We start from the raw sequence: 6,877 nt of genomic DNA, 5'->3' as shown, positions 1-6,877 counted from the left end.
CCACCCGTCTCCACGCCTCCCCTCTCTCTCCAGATGTCGAGTCTGAGCTGTTTGGGTGACAGTTCAGGCAGAAAAGATGGTGTCCCCGGAAGCGGTTTTGTGAGCATGTGCGCACTTTTAACGCACAGCTCCTTTCAGCAAGACCTCCAGGGTCTTGTCGGCCAGTGCAGGAGGAGATAACCCGCCGGGGGGCTGGAAAAAACTTTACTTCGTTTTAGTACTTAGAGAAATTATAAAAAGTTCTTACAGCTGGGGTTGGACACGTGCCGAGGGGCTCTGAGACCTTCTGCCAGGGAGGGGCAGGACTGGCAGGGGTCTAGTGTCCCTCTGTACCCGTGGACCTCGTGTCTTCCGTGTGTGTGTCCGTGAAGAAACTGGACACAATTTAAAACAAAGTAACAAAGCAGAAAACTAAAGCTTAACACAGACGCCTGCATAGACGAGGAGAAGAGACCGGGAAAGGGCGGCTTGGAGATCAGTGGACAGGAGAGATGGGGGGGGGGCCGGGGGGGGGGCGGTCTCATGGGCCGGGGTAGCTTCCCGTGGCTGGAGCTGGACTGAGACGTGCCCGCCACTCGTGGCTCCAAGTCCAACCAGGGCTGGCGTGTTGCCCATGGAGGGGCCGGGTCCCTTCCAGCCCTCCCACTGCAAGGAGGCTCGGGAGCTCTGCCCGCTGTCCCCACAGGGTCCCTCGGCGTGGGCCCCTGCCAAGTGCCCACAGACAGCCCGAGGGCAGCTTCGTGCGTGTGAACCACTCTTTCCCAAGCCCTCAGCTCGGGGCTGCACCTCGTGGGGAAATCTCCCCGACTTGCTTCTCCGGCAGGAGCGTGTGCTGAGACTTGAGCGGCAGAGATGGAGGTTCCCGCCGCTGGCTGCAGGCTCTGTGCAGACGCCAACGCCGCGGGTCGTGGGGCCGCGTCCAGGACTTGGAGGGCGGCCACAGCGCGTGCGGCCCCTCTGTGCATGGGACAGACTGTCCCCACACGGACGGGCCCGGTGTGACCAGCACCCGGCTGCCTCACCGGGTCAAAGGCGGGTTTTGGGAAACAGAGCGTGAGACGCCAGGCAAACCCGCCCCAGGCAGGCCCGCCCCCGGGGGCACGCAGGCCGCGGGGACCCGGGCGGGCACAGGAGCACACGGCCTGCACCTGCGCCTCGGCCTCGTCAACATCCTGCTCCGATCCGTTCCTCAGCACGGTTTCCTGCGTGCCGGGTTCCTCCAGGCTGAGCACGGCCTCACGGCCACAAACCCCAGACCCCGGGGGGTGTGGGCTGTGACGTGGTGACGGTCGCTGCGGCCTAGAGCACGCAGGATGCCGACGGGCTGGGGACGCTGAAGCGCGGAGCCCGTCCTCGCAGCCAGTTTCTGCTTCGTGCGTTGCAGCGCAGAAGAGATTATGTCTGAATTACACGCTTCTCCTGAAAGGCCGGCTTCCTCTGCGGCGGCCACTAGCACTTAAATCTATGGAGAACACGTGTCTCACCGCCCAGGTCGGTAACGTGCTGGTGACTTTTCCAGGAGCCGAGACGCTTTCTGTGGTCGTGCCCGACCGCTGCTTCCGCTTAAGCAGGTCACTTGCCTGTGACGAGCGTGGGGGCGTCTGGGCGTGTCTGCAGTTTCTCTGGGTGCCGGGGGGCGGGGGGGCGCGCGGGGTGCAGGCCCGGCTGCAGCAGAGGAGCCGGGGTCCCGCAGGGCTGCGGCCAGAGTGCGGGGCTCTCCCACAGGCCCTGACTCTTCCCCTCCTAGAGGAAATGCAGCAGACATTTAAATATTTCCAAACCAAACAAGACACCCTGAAGGGTCCTCCTGTGACCGCCTCATCTGCCTCAGGCCGGATCTGAGGCGTCCCACAGCGGTGACAGCGAGATGGGAGGAGGACGGCAGGAAGGCCGGACAACAAAGCCCGCGGCCGCCCCGTGCTGAGAGTCAGGGCCACCGCTCAACACGGCAGCGGCGAGAACCGGGTGGTCCCCCCACCCCCAGGGCGCAGCGGGGCCGCCAGGGGCCTTGACGTTCTCTGCCATCAGCTCTTTTTCACGGGGACACGCTCGCCTCCAGGCTTGATGCCCGCTCCTCAGCGCACAGCCCTGGACGCCAGCTCCTGGTGGAAGCCTGTCCTGTCCCCAGCGCTCACATCAGGTTGAACGTTTTCATCTGGGCTTCGGCGGCGAAGGAACAAAGTCCCAGAACAGACCTCCCTCCCTGTGGTCACCCCTCCCCCAGAGTGGGGCCCGTTGGAAATAATGAGAAACAACAACAAGACCCCAAACCCTCATCTAATGTAAGCACTGAGTTGGGGGAAGAAAAAGGAAAGTTGTAACTTTGACCTCGTTCTGCGTGTAATTGTTAATGGAATTGTGGTTTCTTTCTTGCTTTTGTGCTCGTGTTTTCCCAATTAAAACCTTCCATGACTCAGCCTCCACTCGGGGCTGACAGACCCAGAGTCCTGGCTTCTGGGCACCGGGGGGCCACTGGGCCTCGGGGGAGGGGGTGGGGTCCCACCAAGGGCAGGTCTTGTCCCCGAGCCTGGGGTGGGGGAAGTTTCCATAATTGGAGGAGAAGCATAGGGAGCAGGATTTGAGAACTTGCCAGGGAGTCTGGGCCTTCTGGACGTGGTGGCTGCCGCCCTGGCCCTGGGCGGGGCGGCCTGAGGGGTCAGAACCTGCTCAGCTTGGACCCCACACGGCCTCCGGCCAACGGAGGAGGCCCGGGGCTGTCAGTGCAGCTGGTTCCCATGGGACCTTGGGGGGTGGGGGGAGCCCGGAAGCCCCTACCTTTGCCAGCCTCTCAGGGGTCTTTTCCCTGTGACGTGGGATGAGGCTGGGCTGTGCCCTGGAGACCTGTGTGCTTCCCGGTCAGACGCCCTGACGCGCCCTGGCGTCTCCTGGATGGCGGGTGCCCGGCACGCTGGGGCTGCCCACCCAGCAGTGAAGACCTCTCCCCTGCCACTGCCCTGGTGTGCCAGGAACCGGCTGCTCCGTGGTCTGCTCGTCATCCTGGCAACACGTAGGGCCAGTGCCAGGACCGCGCCGCCCAGGACGAAGCTGAGGCACAAACATCTGGGTCCCGCCGCGCCTCCAGGGCCGGGTATCGTCAGCCCCGCTCTGCTGGGCCAGCTGCTCGGAAGGGAGTCGGGGTCACCGGGGTGTGGGGGCGGGGGGAGGCCTCTGAAGGCCTGAGCGGAGGAGCTTTTTCTCTGGGGCCCAGGTCCAGGGCAGCAGGAGGACACGGGCTGTGGGTGGGCTTTCGCGTCTCCGCAGGCAGGTGCCCCCACCAGGAGCCGCCGAGGCGGGGGCAGCCCTGGAGCTGGCGTCAGACTTGCTTGGTTGATCCAGACCTAGATTGAGATGCCCTGATCTGCCACCTGCCCGGTTCCTCTGGGCACCTGGGACCTGCTGTGAGGAAGGAATCATCCAGAGGAAGAGCTCTTGCCCAGCAGACGGGCTGCCCCGGGGGCAGGGACGCCCGGGCAAGGGGCGGACCCTGCCCCTCCGAGGAGCCGGCCCCAAGGGCAAGGCCGAGAACAGCACGTGCGGGCCAGGTGGCCTTGCCTTTGGCCGGGGGCTGCTCGGTTGAGCCTTTGCAGACAAAAGCAGCAATTTCAAAGAGGCTGTTGCTGTGCTCCTGGAATCAGAGGAGGGGAACTGCCCGCCTTTGGAAGAGGAAACCCTCGGACGAGGATCAGTAAACGGCCGAGGCCGCCCGGAGAAGTGGAGGGACGGCGGGTGTGAGGAAACGCAGCCTTTCAGTTCTCGGGGCTGGAGCTACAGCCGAAGGGAAGCTTGTGTGCGTGCATGCGCGTCTGTGTATCTGTGAGCGTGTGTGTGTGTGTGTGTGTGTGTGTGTGTGTGTGTGTGTGTGTGTGTAGCCCCAGCTAAGCACAGCTGGGCGGCAGCAAGCCTGCGAGGAGAAGGCCTTCCCTAAAGGTCCCTGTGAGACGGAAGCAAGATGACGTTCTTAGCGGCTGTCAGTCCTGCCTGAGCAGCGGAGGCCGCCGGGGACCTTCTGAAGAACCAGCAAGCTGGCCGGGGTGACACAGGGGTTTTCAGAGCTCCTGGGTCCCTCTGCTGGGCCCCGGGCTGTGAGCTGCCGCTGCGGGTGCCTTTTTATCAGAAGCAGCAGCCACCACCTTGCTCTCTCTAGGTCCCTGTTCGGGCCACAGGCCACCTGCTCACCTGGACCCCGCAAGTGGTTCCTCCTCCCAGGTCCCTTTCCCCCCCTCCCTCCAGCCAAGGTCTTCCTGAGCCTCAGCCACCACCCGAGTGGTCACTGACACTTCAGCCTGTTCCGCGCTGGGGCGGGTGGCGGGAGGACCAGAATGACACGGGCCACTCAGGAGGGGGGCCCAGACAGTCCCCACCCAGGGGACGCCGCTGCTGGCTCTCCAGCCCCTCCCTGGCTGTCCTGGCAGCTGCCCCAACCTCCTCTGTGACCAACCACGTGCGTGACAAGGACTGCGTCCCCGGCTGTGGGAGGCACTGTGGGGTGGGGGTTCCTGGACAAACTCCCAGCGGTGGGGTCCTTATTGTTTCTGCAGACGGGATGTGGGGGGGGCTGGCTTTGGGGGCAGAGAGAGGGGCACGACCCCTCGCCCCTGCAGTGCCCCCACACCCATCCAACTCGGAGCAGCGGGTGACTCCCGAGAGGCCACCACCTCTCTGGGGCTCAGTGCTGTGAGGACAGAGGCCCTGCCTGGCCGTGGCCGAGGCCCCATCTCTCATCCGCATGGCGGCAGCTCCGGGGCTGGTGTGTGTGTGTGGGGCTCCCCGCTGCCCCCACCCTCCTTCTGCCCACTCTCATGCCAAAGGACAGGAGATTCGGCCCTGGTACCGCCTGTCCGGCGACCGGAGGGCTGGATGCGGCCGGTGGGAGGGCTGTGCGCTCAGGATGCTCCCGCCTCCAGGCTCGCAGGACTTGCTCTGTTCCCCGTGAGCTCGACGTCCGCGAGCCGAGGGCGTCCCTGGCCTGTGTCTGCGTCTGGGGTTTTTCTGGCTCAGATAGGGTTTCATGGAGCAGGTTTGCTAAAACGCATTTCCGCTCTGATAAAATACATTAAAATATATTTCCATTCTAAATAAGTCAGCGCCTGTTTTGAATTAATCACCGTGAGGCAGTGATTAGAGAGATAGGAAGCTATGAGGGAGGCTTTCTTTCTGGAAGGAGGTGCTAATTCCATCTAATACCTGAAGATTTGCCCCAGAAATAAGACTTCCACTTTCTAAAATGTAAGTTGAGATGCTTCTCCCCAAACGCCCTACGAGTTGCTGCTGCCGTTCAGAAAATTTAAGCACGATGCACGGCTCGAGAATTCACTGAGCTCCCCAGAATCCAGGCAAAAGCCAAGCAAAACAGCGGTACAGCTGGGCCCTTGGCCTTGGCGGCCTGGGGAGGTCCTGGCAGCCTGGCTTCAGAGGGGACCGGCGCTCCTGAGATGTGTTCAGACTCCCCTGAGACTCTCCTCTGTTGAGGCCCGTCCCTCTCTCCCGCCCGCCCTGGGGTCCTGCCTGACCTGTCTGCATCTGGGGGTCTCTCTTTGCTGCTCTCTCTTCCACCCTCAGAGGGTTCTGTAGCCCCGAGAGGAGTTTCTGTCCCTGCCTGTGCCAGCCGCCACCTCCTTCTGTCTGGAGAACCTGACATCGCTGCCCTCTAGGTACCTGGACTCGTGGTGCCTGGGGGTAGATTTTTCAAAGTTTGCTAGAATAAAACAAGAGGTATTATTGCTTTGAATAAAAACGGGGGCTCTCTACTTCCTGGTTCAGGTCTCAGAATTAGGCCTTACATTTCCGAGGAGCCAGTAATAAATGACATTTATCGGTGGACGAATTACTTTTGAAGAACCTTTCAGATCTTTGCTGAAATAATTAATGGGCGAGGCTTCACACCCACCCATGTGAACCTGTAAAATATCGATAATTCACACTCGCTTCTGGACCTGTGGTTTTCAAAGTGTGGTTCCTGGACCATGCACCCCCGGGGAGCTGGTTAGGATGCAAGCTCTGGAGCCCCACCCCTACCACCACAGACTGGGGGGGGGGGGCTGCAATTTTGCCACACTGGGCGCTGCTTCAGGACCCACCTCACCTGCGTCTGCGACTTCAGATGCAAAGGTCTTGCGTGTGACACGTGAAAGAAGGGGAATCAGGGGGTGTGGCTCAAAACCCTGACAGCCAGGATGCCCACAGTGCGGGCCCACCTCACTTTATTGAGCCTCATCATATCAGGCTTCCCAGGTATTGGGGGCTTTAGTTTGTTTCTTTCTTTCTCTGTCTTTTTTTTTTTTTTTTTTTTTTTTAACGAAGGGGAGATGTATGACGACCCTGCAGGGAGTGAGTCTCTCGGTGTCATTTCCCAACAGTATGGCTCCGTCCGAGTCTCCGGGTCCCGTTTTGGTAATTCTCGCAATATTCCAAATTTATGGTGGTGACATTGGTCGTGGCAATCTGTGATGAGGGGTTGATGCCACCAGGATGTTTCACTGAAGGCACAGAGGGCGGCTGGCATTTTTAGCAAAGTACTTTCAAGTGGAGGCATTTACATGTTTGGGACAGAATGCTGCTGCTCCCTTAACAGGCTCCCGGACAGTGTACACAACTTTCAAAGGCACAGGGAAGCCGAAAGATGTGTGTGACTCGCTTTACTGCAGTATTTACTTTGCCGTGCGGGCCTACCACCCCGCCGCAGCGTCTCCGAGGTCTGCCGTCGCCGCCTCCCTCCAGAGGCGCGCCTCCCCCCTCGGAGGGGTGGGGAAAGCGCCACAAAAACGAGTCATTTTTGGAAAGTTCTTGCGTCTCCGTGCGCGGGGCCTCCTGCACCACGAGGGGGCGCGCTGGGCCCGCCGAGGCCCCGCGCCGCGGTTCCCCGAGTCCTGTCATTCTC

Source organism: Sus scrofa, chromosome 7 (genome assembly GCF_054392235.1).
Source record: "Sus scrofa isolate SSC_HxYL_T2T_F1_AM1 chromosome 7, Sscrofa_HxYL_maternal_Yorkshire_Landrace_v2.0, whole genome shotgun sequence".
Classification (NCBI taxonomy): domain Eukaryota; kingdom Metazoa; phylum Chordata; class Mammalia; order Artiodactyla; family Suidae; genus Sus; species Sus scrofa.
The sequence above is the reverse complement of the archived record's forward strand: the minus strand, read 5'-3'. Positions refer to the sequence as shown.